At 38.3% G+C, this 13,063-nt stretch overlaps 2 non-coding genes across 2 annotated transcripts; both read right to left on the minus strand.

Moving 5' to 3' along the window:
* Positions 1–5,076: 5,076 nt before the first annotated feature.
* TRNAF-GAA (transfer RNA phenylalanine (anticodon GAA)) lies at positions 5,077–5,150 on the minus strand. The gene has a single exon. It is a non-coding gene; the product is annotated as a tRNA-Phe (tRNA).
* A 2,335-nt stretch (positions 5,151–7,485) lies between these two features.
* On the minus strand, positions 7,486–7,572 carry TRNAS-UGA (transfer RNA serine (anticodon UGA)). The gene has a single exon. It is a non-coding gene; the product is annotated as a tRNA-Ser (tRNA).
* Positions 7,573–13,063: the final 5,491 nt, after the last annotated feature.

Here is a 13,063-nt window from a genome sequence, read left to right on the forward strand (position 1 = left end):
AGAATAGGGCGCCCACCGTAAAGCAGATCCAGGCTACTCAACAGAAACTCGGTGAAGAGGCCATGTCGCAAGCTAAATTAGTATATCATAGATTTGGATTCAATACTGATCTAGTTTTTCCTACAAAACAAAAAAAACCATGAACAAGCAGTTCAATTGCAAATCTGGGGACAATCCCGTTAAAAACAGGGCCGTACGCAGAAAGAAAAACACAGGTTGCTCAATATGAAAAAGAACTTCTTGACCCTTTTTCTTTCAATAAAACAAAGTGAGGTCGGGAAAAAGGAAGGATAGAAAATTAAGTAAATAGAATGGCAGGATGAGGGCTCTGCACCCATGTTTATAGCAATTTCTATACCAACTCTTGGCAGCCAGCAGCCGATAATCTTTGTTTTTTTAGGTGCTGAATAACAAATCTTGACTTCGGAGACAAAGCTCCTTTTTTCAAGACATTTCCAAACCAACAAGATAGGTGCATGAGCGATGCAGCCAGCCTGGTTGATTTTCCATCTCGTGCCTTGCTAGCCAGGCCAGCCTGCTGCCATTTCCTACACTTTTTATTATCCTTGAAAGCAGGCAACTGGTGGCGAACCTATTGTTCCACGATAATACTGCAGAGCCCGGCTTGCCGATGCGCAGAACAGAAAGAAAAAGGGCATCGGATTTTTCTAATGATCCTGCCGGGCCATCCTAACCATTCCCCTCACCAATTTGGTCATTGGAAACCGGGTCTGGAGGGGAGAGATTTAGATCCAGCGGTGTTTCAATGCCAGATTGTCACTCCCAACAAAAATTAACCAATTCTTCTGCCACCACAGACGGCTCTAACGTACTACAAATGCTAGGCCATATATAGATTAGCTGCTGTATGCAAGCATCAGACGTTTGTTGGGTATCTCTTAATAAAGGCAGTAGCTGTTTGACTGTCTGCGGATAATAATTATCCCCCATTTCATGGTATTTACGAATGCATAAATTGGCTTTCCTTACAAATCCAGTAAAAGGTTCACCATAAGGGGAACCCTTGGATAAATAATCTCTTAGATTAGGTAATATTACCTGATGTAATTCATTTAAGGGTCTCGCCAAAGCTTCCCTTCCCGTGCTGTTATCGTTTTCAGTAAGGTATATAATATGATTAAGATGAGCGTCGAAAGAGTTCTTCAATGTCTGATATTCTCTCAAATTTCTAAGCAATGGATCCATATTTTCAATTTTTCTTTAAAATACTTAGGTATAGCAAAGACTTACTTAAGCTCTGCGGTCTGTTTCTGATGTTTATGGATATTCTTTGAATAATTTAAGAAATACAACAAATAATTTATATCAAATAGAAGAAAGAATTGATAATAATTTCTTAAAATTTATTAAGGATATCTGATCGTGTATCAAGAGGTAAATCTATTGAAAATATAGATGTTCCAGAAATGGTTAATAATGTAATCAAGAAAGACCATTTTTATTTGAGTCTATAGAAACAAATACAGTATCTACTCAAACTGAAAATATTCAATTAGATAATATTAATTGAATATATCCTTATTCAAAGCCAGTTCTCGTAACCTTTATTCAAAGCCAGTTCTTGTATCCTTATTTAAAGCCAGTTCTCGTAACCTTTATTCAAAGCCAGTTTTGACCAAAATATTCACCTTATCTTACAAAATTGATGTCAAATGACCTTTTTATTAAAAAAAAGAAATATGGCCAGATGGGTTTAGAGCGAATTTTTTTTTTACAACAAAGATTGCTATGGCGCAACCCGTTTGGATTGGCCGAATAGGTTCTTATTAATCGATTGTTATTATACAAGAATTCTTGTATCGCTCATGCAGATCTTCCATCTACCGGAAACCAAAGGATTCATTGCTTTTCCTTTTTTGTCGAACTTGTATAAACACAACCCTATTTGCACCTATCAGTTACGAACTTGCTATTGTTATGAAAGACAACCCCTAGGCTCAGTCACAGCAACGAGTACCGAACCGTCGTTCCCACGGCTACAGTACCAGGAGTTGCTGCTGAGCCAGCCCGTTCAAAACAGTACTTCTGTCTAGCAGAAACTATTAGCGACATCCCTAGAACAGTATTCGTATCGTGAACCAATGGCCACTTTTCCGGTCGAAGGAAATGCCTAATAAATAGTCAAATACTGCACTCTTTAGCTACTGTACTCCGGAAACAAAGTAAGGGAAAGCCCCGTACGTCAAGAGCTGCACTGCTATGAATCAAAGACTGTCTGCTCGCCGTTTCCGGCCAGTATTGCGGGTTCAATGGCTTTATACGAATTAGCTGTTTTTGACCCATCCGATCCCCAGAAATGGAAATTGTTAATACTGGCACTGTACCTTAAGTGGGAGATGGAATAGCCCGCATTCATGGTTCGAACAAAGTAATGGCTGGAGAATTGGTAGAATCTGAAGATGGTACAGTAGGCATCGCTTTGAATTTAGAATCTGATAATGTTGGCTAAGTACTGATGGGCGATGGTTCGACCATACAGGAAGGGGGTTCCGTAAAAGCAACGGGAAAAATTGCGCAAATACCAGTTAGTAATTCTTTCTTAGGCCTTTAAGCCAGTAAATGCTTTGGCCCAACCGATCGATGGAAAGGGTCAAATCCCAGCTTCTGAGTCTAGATCAATTGAGTCTCCCGCACCATATGGGAATTATTTCAAGACGTTCCGGTGGCGGAAAACGACCCGAATCTGCAGGAATTCGGGAAGGTTGAAGCAATGGCCAAACCTCCTTGAGGCTACAGCAATAACGTCATAAGCAATGACACTTAACTAAAGCACTTTATCCTCGCTTTCCACCTTTTATCTAGGGTTAGGAGGATCACGCGCCATAATGCCGGATCTCCATCTTTCTTTGTTGGTTGCTCTCCAGTCGCAGAATTATGAATAGTTTCACTAAAAATAAGTTTATTGGCTTGAAAAAAAAAATGAACCAATCCTTTAGCCTGGCAACCTGTACTATTTTTGCTGCCTCCAGCAACCTGTTGCAACTAACTTCATATTCAGGATGAAACAAGACAATTATGCCAGATAGTAAGGAATTACAAGTTTTCTGCACTAGAAAAAGCTAATAAATGGACTCGACCCATTATATATTTTTCCAGTAGTCATTTTAGGGACGTTTGCATGTACTGTGGGTCTTGCGGTTCCGGAACCATCAATGATTGGTGAACCAGCAAATCCTTTTGCGACTCCATTGGAAATATTACCCGAATGGTACTTTTTCCCTGTCTTTCAAATACTTCGTACAGTTCCCAATAAATTATTGGGGGTCCTCTTAATGGCGTCCGTACCGGCGGGCTCGTTGACCGTTCCTTTCATAGAAAATGTAAATAGGTTCCAAAATCCGTTTCGACGCCCTAAAATCTTAACCACGAAGGCACCCGCTTGCCCAAAATAAAATGAATTAGCCGGATTGCTGCTTTATGACACTTGCTAGACCTATAAAAAATGTTATGATCTCCAGACCTATAAAAAATATTATGATCGCAGAAAACAAACATAATCAATGCGATATAGCCAGTCTTTGCTATGGCATGCGATAAGCCATATTCGCGATCAGCTGCATTGTCTGGCCTGGCAAAGCAATATGCAGCGATGGCAAGCGATTGGCGCGTAGGCCTTTTAGATAGAAAGTAACGAAAACATGCAGAGACAGGAATCAGCCAAAGAGTGCGGGAGATTGATTGCAATACTTATCAGTCAAATAGTTAGAAAGTTGGCCTGCTATGATTTAACGGTGCTAACCAAGTGGAAGAGCCGTCACTCTTAGGATAAGAGTGACTCTGTGGGATAACAAGCTGATCAAAACATCTTAGGGAAGGTTTAGCACCTCGATGCTGAAAGCCATAATCAATGCGCTAATGCCTTTTAGTTAGCGTGCTATGATAATATATATTTATTAATCTGGTTGTTTTTTTTTACCATTATCTTTGTCCCTGCAATCATGATCATTAACCGGATTATGCGGTTTCTTTTGTTTGCATTTCTTATAGCTATTATTTGAATTAGTATCTTGGAGTGAATTGCAAGTTTGTTGCTTAAATTGGCTTTTATCTAAAGCTTTTATTTTTTCAGCAAATATTCTTTGGTGGTTAAAGTATTTTGTAAAGTTAAGAAAGATCCGTAACCATATTTCTTTTTCAATAATGCAAATGCAAAAACGGGCTCAATAAGAATCTGTTTTTCTGGAGTTCCAAAGGCTAGCATGACATCGTTATGTACGTAAAGACCTAGAGTGTGGAAACCTAGAAATAAGCTAGCCCAACTTAAATGGGATATTATTGCTTCTTTATGCTCCAACATTCTTGACAATACATTGTCTTTGTTTTGTTCCGGATCATAATCCCTAATGAAGAATATGGCCCCTACCATGATAAACCCAGCAATATATTGGTGATGGGTATAAAGTGGGTGGTAAAATCTTGTGCTATAAAAGCATAAGCAGGTAAGGCGAATCCAAACAGCAAACAAAGCACAACTATGATTCGTTTATAGGATTTGAACCCGGTTCGAAGCCATTCCTTTGACACCTTAAACTGGCAAATTCTACCGTTTCCACTGCTTAAGTTTTGTTCAATCCATAAACACGTGCAGTTCCATCCCCGACCGTTATCACTCAACCGGTCTCATCCACTGACAATTTAGTATAATAGTCGGTAATTCTTCTTTCCAGGATGGTTATTTTGTTGTTCTAGCTTTAAACAATCTCATTTTTTCTTTGATTTGCGTTTCTCTCTTCTTCAATGCCATAAACGTTCAAGAGCTAATGCATATTGAGCAATTCTTCCTGCATGTCCACTGACTTGTAGCCGGAACATTTCATCATAAAAGGCCTCTATTCAGGGCGGAAGGGTTAAGGACCTACCCGGTGTAAGGTCCGAGACTTAGGCAATAAAATGAAATGATCACTTTTGGCATCGTTTGCAAATAATATCAAAATAAGATTAATGTTAGGATCAAACAAATAGAGAGCTCTGTAGCTTTAGCTAAGACTCATAAGCTGCGGGTTTAATTGCATTTAGTATATAATTGTCCAGAGATTTCAATCTAATAATTCGCTATGTTTAGAAGTGGATTTGAACCACTGACCCAAGGATTTTCAGTCCTTTGCTCTAACCAACTGAGCTACCTAAACCATAAAAGAAATCATTGCCAATTATTATTACGTTATCTCTAAAGATTGTTAATTCATTTTGCATCTGTTAGCATTGAATCCGATCTCTCTGTCCTGATTCTTGCCAATATGAGACGGAGGTTTCTTGACTTACTTAACAGACAAAAAAAGGCAATCTCTAGTTAGTAAAGCGTTTCGAGGTAGCTCGCTGAGACGAAGCGGTTCAATTGATTCCGCTACTTGCCTACTCTTGGCGCTGCTAAGAGGTGCCCTGTCTGTGAGTTCTACCCCTATGAGTTATTAAATGGTTGTCTCTCTTTCCTAGTTTTCATTGGAGCTGGACGTGGCTATCCAAATAGCCACTTAATGTTAGAAAACGAAACAAACTTCATGATTCTTTGGGCCCGGGTCCGTATTCCACCGAAGCCACAGTTTCTTGTGATAATCGATTCGTTTCAGTTGTTTGGCCCTGAAAACTTGTGACTTGCAAGCAAAAGGACTTTCGGTCTTAGGTTTTAGAAATCCTTCCCAATAGTCAATGCGTGAATACTGAAAAGCATATCTTGGGTCAGTACGGGAACCAGATCGTGTTAGATAAAATAAATTAGGATAACGAGCCGCTTCGATACATGGACAGTCCCCGGATCACAAACCAATGGATGTAAGCGAATGGCGCGTCAGAAAGTTAGCTTGAATACCTAATCTATGTCACTCCATCGATTCTGCCGCCTTATGGGATGACCAGATTGCAAGCGAGAGGTCAGATTACGAATCACTCGGTAATCCACATTGGTGTAACAAAAAAGATGGACCCACGACCCGCAATCCAGATTCCCATAAAATCGCGCAACAAAGACGACTTTTTTGTTTGTAAGGTCTGTTATTGACATAGTTGCCCACGTATGCTATCGATGAGGGCATCCATAGCTTCCTAGACGAGATGACCACGCCCCTAAAATCAGACCAGCACTTCATCCGGCACTTTAGGCGATGAAGCGCGATGTGGAAAGGGGGATAAGAAGCAATCTTATCTACTTTGGAGTTTACGCCTGATGGATTATTCAATCCATATTCATACGATGCAGCCAAGTAAGTGGGGCTAGCGCCCGCAATTACAAAGAGTAATGGGTGATAGGGACTGAAGGAACGATGGCTGGCTAAGTAAGTGGTAACTTTTCTTTTTAGGGATCCAACGTTTGGAATTTTCCAATCGCATAAAGGGTCGAACGCCATTCAAATCGTTGCACTTTGCCTTTCCCTCTTCCCTTCAGTCGAGTGGCTGAAGCCCCTCTTCTTTTAGTCAATACGCTAAAGCTCCTCAAAGCTTTGCTTTGCAAAGCAGAGCAAAACAAAGTAAAGCAAAGCAAGCAAGAAAGTCTATAAAAAATAAATAAAAATAGCATAACGAATGAGGGACATGACAAAAGGATTGGCCCTTCAAAACATTTCAATATTACGTTTTATAAGCACCTTATTGTAAGTAAGTAAGTTTTTGTGTTCCAACATTATGTTTTTGCCAATACCTTGCGTCTTAACATTATATTTCTAATTATTGCATGCTGAAAAGTTTAGTCTTTGCGTTCTCACGTAGGATATAGCGATTTCTAAACACCTTGCCGTTTAGTTATTGCATTTTCGTCACGTCACGGGTTCGCGATTTCTAAGTATGATTTACTTTAAAGCTTACCATTTAAAAAGCGCAAAATACCATTGAAAGCGAAAAGGCTAAGCTTACCTTATTGTATTGAAGACGTTGCTTATCTTTGAAAAAAGTCGATTAACGATAGCCCAAGCAAAAATACCTTTTTGATTTGAATAGACGTTGCCGACAGCTCGTGCCTATAGGTGTTGGGTTGAGTCCCATGTTGCCGTTGCCATTACCATTTTTAGAACCTGGCAACAGACTTTTACAAAGGTGATAAGCCGGAGGAAGATGAGATGACGTCAAATCAGCATGCCCCGTTATCTCTAGGCGACGCATGTGCTACAATATTGCTAGAGATAAAGAGTCGCGAGGGCGTCCCTGGGTCGTACGTCTCCGCTTATATTGGTTTTTTACGTATACACTTAGTCGCAGAAAGCAGTGTAATCAAATGCCTAAAGGTATTCAGGTTGCCGGGATTGGGTTTATGGTGGTCCACATGCTGATGGACCTCCCAAAATGTTCCTTTCACCCGTTTGATTGCCAAGCAGCTTGTTATCGTTACTCGATTGCTCTTGAGTCGTGGTTTCAGGGGATGCAGTGTCGAATGGTGGCAAAGCGATTTGGCTTGGCTCTTAAAAAGCTAGCTTTCCCAATCAAGTTAGAGGGATGAAAAACATACTACATAAAAATGCTAACTTCTAACCATACTTACGGATGAAGAGGGATTCGAACCCCCGGTATTCAAAAGAATACTTCGGTTTTCAAGACCGACTCTTTAAACCGCTCAGACATCCATCCATTTTTTGGCAAGATTATGAGCCATCAATAATCAACCAACACAGGTTTTTGTAAATTACATGCAACACAAAAGAAAAACAAATAGGTCATATTGGCTGGGATGGGGGCCTAATTGATTTCTTTTTTTTCTCATCACATCTATTTTGGATAACACTGGTTAATAGATTCCTTTTTTTTAAGCTCAGTTATCTTTTTTTGCTTGTGTAAAGACAATCACTATGTTACGCTTTATTGAACACAACAACTAACATAAGGGTTTCTGTGGAAACTAAACTATAGGAATCCTTTCTAGCAAGTAACTAAATGGCTTGGCAAACCTCTAGCAAAGCTTTGACAGTTACGGGCTCCGCTTGACCTTTTCCATTGGCCGTATGGTCGACCAAAATTGATTGCGATTACTGAGGGCAAAAATTTCAAATTGCAGCCTTTTTGCTTGCCAGGTTACGATCTTTTGTCTTGACGCAGGCTATAGCCTAAATTACAAAGAGCTACAAAAGCATGCTGACTTAACGTCATCTCCATTTTTTGTTGCTTTCCATAATACATTGAAATTACTGTAATTTTTAAAGTAGCAATAAAAGGAATATCAGCTAAAGCAACGCATTGCATTGCTTAATAGTTTTAAGTTATCATTTAATGTAATCTACTTTAAGTTTGCAATAAAACAAAACATCAATGATAACGTTGCATTGTGGGATAATAAAGGAGATCTCTGTGATCAAGAAGAATGATTCGTAATAGCTTAAGTTTACTAGAATAACTTTACATGAGTTTGCAGGGGAGAGACAGAAATGTAAAGCTCACCTTTGAAATAACGAACTGATAAGCCTCAAAAGCAGATGTGTCACCTTTTTGTGGCTTCTATAGCGAAAAAAGGGATTCGAACCCTCAACCCCAGCCTTGGCAAGGCTATACTTTACCATTAAGCTATTTTCGCTGGCTCTCTTTGCACCTTGGCTGTTGAGTTAATTGGAATCATTGATTTGCAATTGACAGTTGATTTTGGCAAGTTCAGACCACCAATCTTAGGAAAGGCAAAAATTTATATACGAAACCACGTAAAATGTTTCGCCTTTCTTATCCCCTACGAGAATCGAACTCGTGTTTTCGACATGAAAAGACGATGTCCTAACCATTAGACGAAAGGGACTTATAGGCAGGCACCTGGCCTTATATTTTATGATCAAAATCCTGGCTGAGGATTCGTTAGTTGCTAATGTTTAAATAGTTCTAAGATTTGACAGTAAATAAGTGTGCTAAGGCATTTGCTTTATTACTTTTGTATGTTTTTTGGGCATGTGTTTATTTGTTTACTGGCTATTCTCAATATATGTGAAATTGTTGTCGGTTTATTAAACCATCTAAGCATTGAGTAGAGGACACCATTAAGAACCAAATCGGCCTCATTTAGCATATCACGAGCATTCAACACGGAATTGATTATTATATATTATTGTACCTTTAGTAACTATATCCGTATTAGATATTCTATTTTATCATCTGAAACAAGTAAGAAGATCTAATCCATATTCAACTTATTAAAGAATGTTAAAAAATAGTAATTTACTTAAGTCTATGAGAACATTTGTATAAATATTAAAGCAGTGCAATATTGACCTTGTTGAGAGAATTGGATGATAAAACGCACTTTATGCCAAATCAATTCAACAGTTAATAAAATAAATAGCATAATGGATGCGAGCATGATAAAAGCAAGCATAATTAGCTTTTTAAGCACCTTGTCGTTTTTGCGTTCCAGGATATGGTGCTTTCCAAACACCTTGTCGTTCTTGTGTTCTATGGCTAACGTTTTTGCGTTTTATGGCGTTTTTCAAACAATAAGTTCTTCAGTGCTATAAGAATCAACGATTAGACTGGTCCTTAGTTAGTGGGCCTTTGGCCTTGCCGATGATAAAACGTTTTATTGTTAGAAATCGATTTTAGGTTGATATAGAAGACATAATAAATTATTGACTCCTATTCAGTTAAGTGACGTTTTGTCGTTGATACGCTAAAGCTCTTTGGCAAGCGGTTTTCTTATAGTGTCGTTAGCCAACATCCGTTTTCTTGCATAAAGAAACAGTCATTACCAATCGAATAGAAGATAAAAAAAATAAACTAGCATTGCTTTGAAAGGTTTGTATAGATTTGTTTCATATAAGTATTGGTAACGGATGCACTAATCAATCGTTTTGCCATCAAAGTCCTTGAAACAATTACTTCACATGTGCCGGCAAAGTGCTGGCAAGTCATATCCTATTTCTTGCCGGCAAGAACTTAATATTTAAAGCCATAAAACGCAAAAACTAAACGCCATAGAATGCAAGAACTTACCTTTTTTAGAAAACAAGGTATTAGTGAAAATGCCATAAAACACATTAATGGCAAAGTGTTGACATGTCATATCCTATTTGAAACTAAATAACTTTAGCCTAAAGAATAACGTGGTTAAAGTTATAAAACACAAGGTACTGACGAGCCATAGAATGGCCAAGTATTGACGAGCCATATCCTATTTTTTTAGGCAAAAACAACATATTTAAAGCTATAACATGCAATAACTAAACGTTGTCGAAAATGCCATAAAACGCATTACATTGAAATGTTTTTAAGGGAAGCATGTACATTTTTAAAGGAACTGGCTACTCTTAAAGTACTAATATGGGTTTGCAGGGCCAGCGTATATCCAATAAGCTAGTTTCATATTAATTTTCTTCATATATCTTTCTATTTATCCAATACCCGAAAAAATCGTTTTGAAATAAAAAGGTTTTCTTTTCAAAGGGAAAAGGAATTGAAACCGATGCGTTGTGACTTTAAGATCTTTTACCTTTGTTTGCCGTTCATTCCGGCCTCTTTTATCTTTATTCACTTTATGGTTATCCTTACGGGCACGTTTACCAAATAACATAATCTGAAACAAAAGAGATTCGAACCCTCGACAGCATGGTTCGTAGCCACGTGTTTTAATCCCCTGGGGAGAGGAGAGGAAGTGAAATGAATGAGGATAAAAACGTGTCCTTTAGCAGGCCTGACATTGCCGCTAGGTGATCTAAGCGAATCGCCCATCTTGCCTTAACATACCAGGCTAGACAATCTAGCAAGGTGATGAACCAAGGCAAAGCAATTCCGTCAAGAGGTGTGCCAGCTTATATGACTTTAATAGTAAACAGCAAGAATGGCATCATTTTAGCTAGGCCATCAAAATCAACGATTTAACCATCAAATAAAATCTATCACGGATCCAGTTAAGGTGCCATCCAATCTCGCAGAAAAAAGATTATTCCAATAGCGCCTTAAGGTGATTTGCTTAGTATGCGCGAAAGCCAGCGATAGCACGTAAAATTATTATTTAAGTTTGAGTCTTGCATCCGGAGAAAATGGAGTTGAACCCTTCTCGCCCCGATCTTTTTGAATAAAACTACCAGATGGCTAACATCCTGTTTATCATACTATTCATTGTACTGTCTTAATCTTTATTCCATATATCGTGATATCTGGTTTAAAGTTTAAACCAATTCTCATACCATCTAAACTGTCGAATCCTAAACTCATTCTTTTCTTGTTGAAGAAACACTGTCCTCGATGTTTTGACGGTTTCTTTGATTGCGGTTGCAGTTTTTGATATTTATAGCCAGTTTTAATAGGGAGGGTTTATCAAGCCCTCATTTTTACGTGCTGCCGGCCTAGCAAGTCAACATGTAACCATTTTTTTGATGAGATACTTTAAAAATCAATTTACCATAATCACACATACATAATCGGAGTGATAAGGGATAGATTGGTACATAACGTTAGATTATTAGACATTATCGTAGCCTAATAGATGTAATCTATATGGTTTCTTCATTTAATAAAAGAAAATCCAAAGCCTCATATGAGTTGCTTTTGTCATTTCAGTGACAGGTTCAATTTAATTCTTTAAAAGACGACACCTGCGCAAGCAATAGGCGACTGCACGCTTATTGAGCAAATATCCATTTCAGATAATCATCCTTAGAAACCGCTTCCATGACGATAAGCATGAACGCATAATTGGTTCCACAGATCTCGCTGCACTAGCCATAATAAACTCCCTCTCATTATATAAAAATGAAAGTCTAATTCGAACAACCAGATACGACATCACATTTAACACCTGGAAAAGGTACAGCCCAACTATAAAATACATCAGCTAAAGTTATAATCATACATGAATGAGTTTTAGCCGATACAACCACTCAATTGTCCACTTCTGATAAACATAATTAACCCAATTACAAATCATCCTCTGAAAGCATATAACTGTCGAAAGTTAATAACTATTCATCGGAACTGTTATAGTCCGAATACTCATAAGGTTGGGTTGGCAGCCAGCCATTTCTCAGGCTCATTTGCCACCCTCCAAACTGTACTTGCGAGTCTCCCCGCAAACAGCTCTCCACGCCTATTGATACTTGAAAAATAAGCTAGTATTTTATGGGTTCTCATTTCAGCTTGCCAGAGATGAGATGTTACGACTTAACTTAGTATATCAACTTTGCCTACTGGCCAGAAATTTCCGACAATCTGTTTTCCCTCCAATGAAACCATGGCCTTATTTTCGGCAAAAAGAAGCAACCTTTTTTTGCTTAAACGGCCATACAACAATATGTTTTATCGAAAACAATATTTACATGTCCAGCAACCTATGGCCACTTTTTTGCAACCTTTAGCTATGGGATTTTACTGTTTCTTGCTTGCTGTGAGCCTTTGAAACCCTAGTAAAATATAAGCGCTGGTCTCCTTTAGTGAAGTGCTCGTGTTTGCCTAAACCTATTGTGAGACCTCCATTTCCAAGGTAGACAAAGTTATCATAGTTGACCCAACGCTTCCTTTTCGATGCTTTAGTAACAATTAAAATAGTTATTGTCAATATATCGGAAATTTCCTATTTCAGAGATGACAAGGTTGGGCCCATTGGGCTCAAAACTATATGCCATTAGCTGTGGTGTTAATGCATTTATTATTTATATTATAATTTAAGCTACCATATATTGCCTGTATCGGAAACAAGAATATATGCCCTTAATGGCTTTGGGAAAGGAGCCATAGGCTTTTTATTGGCTATAGACTAAAAGAGCATTTTCAATCTTATAAGGCTAAATATAAGAAGGTAACATTTCTTTTTTTTGTTTGTTTCTGGCATGCTCTAGTTCCTTGAGTCTTTCGACGCCAAACGCTTTAAGCATTGCGTCTGTTCCGGTAAGCCAGATGTTTTGTGGACTATTTAATTAGTCTGGCTTAGCCTTTGTTGCACTTCTATCATCTTTGTAAAAAGACGCACTCCGATACCGTTAATAACCAATAGCTTTAATGGTAATGGCTGGATCTATTATTTAGTCCATTGCATACAATAAGGCAAAAAATAGTATGGCGATAAACATCGAAATGAAACTGGAAAGAATGGTCCAAATGATCTCTATAGTAGTTCCATGCATTATTCTCCAGGGAATAGGATTTCTCTTAACAT

Source organism: Lygodium microphyllum, unplaced genomic scaffold (assembly GCF_053477565.2).
Source record: "Lygodium microphyllum isolate KBCC unplaced genomic scaffold, Lygodium_microphyllum_v1.1.10 scaffold_42, whole genome shotgun sequence".
NCBI classification, from domain to species: domain Eukaryota; kingdom Viridiplantae; phylum Streptophyta; class Polypodiopsida; order Schizaeales; family Lygodiaceae; genus Lygodium; species Lygodium microphyllum.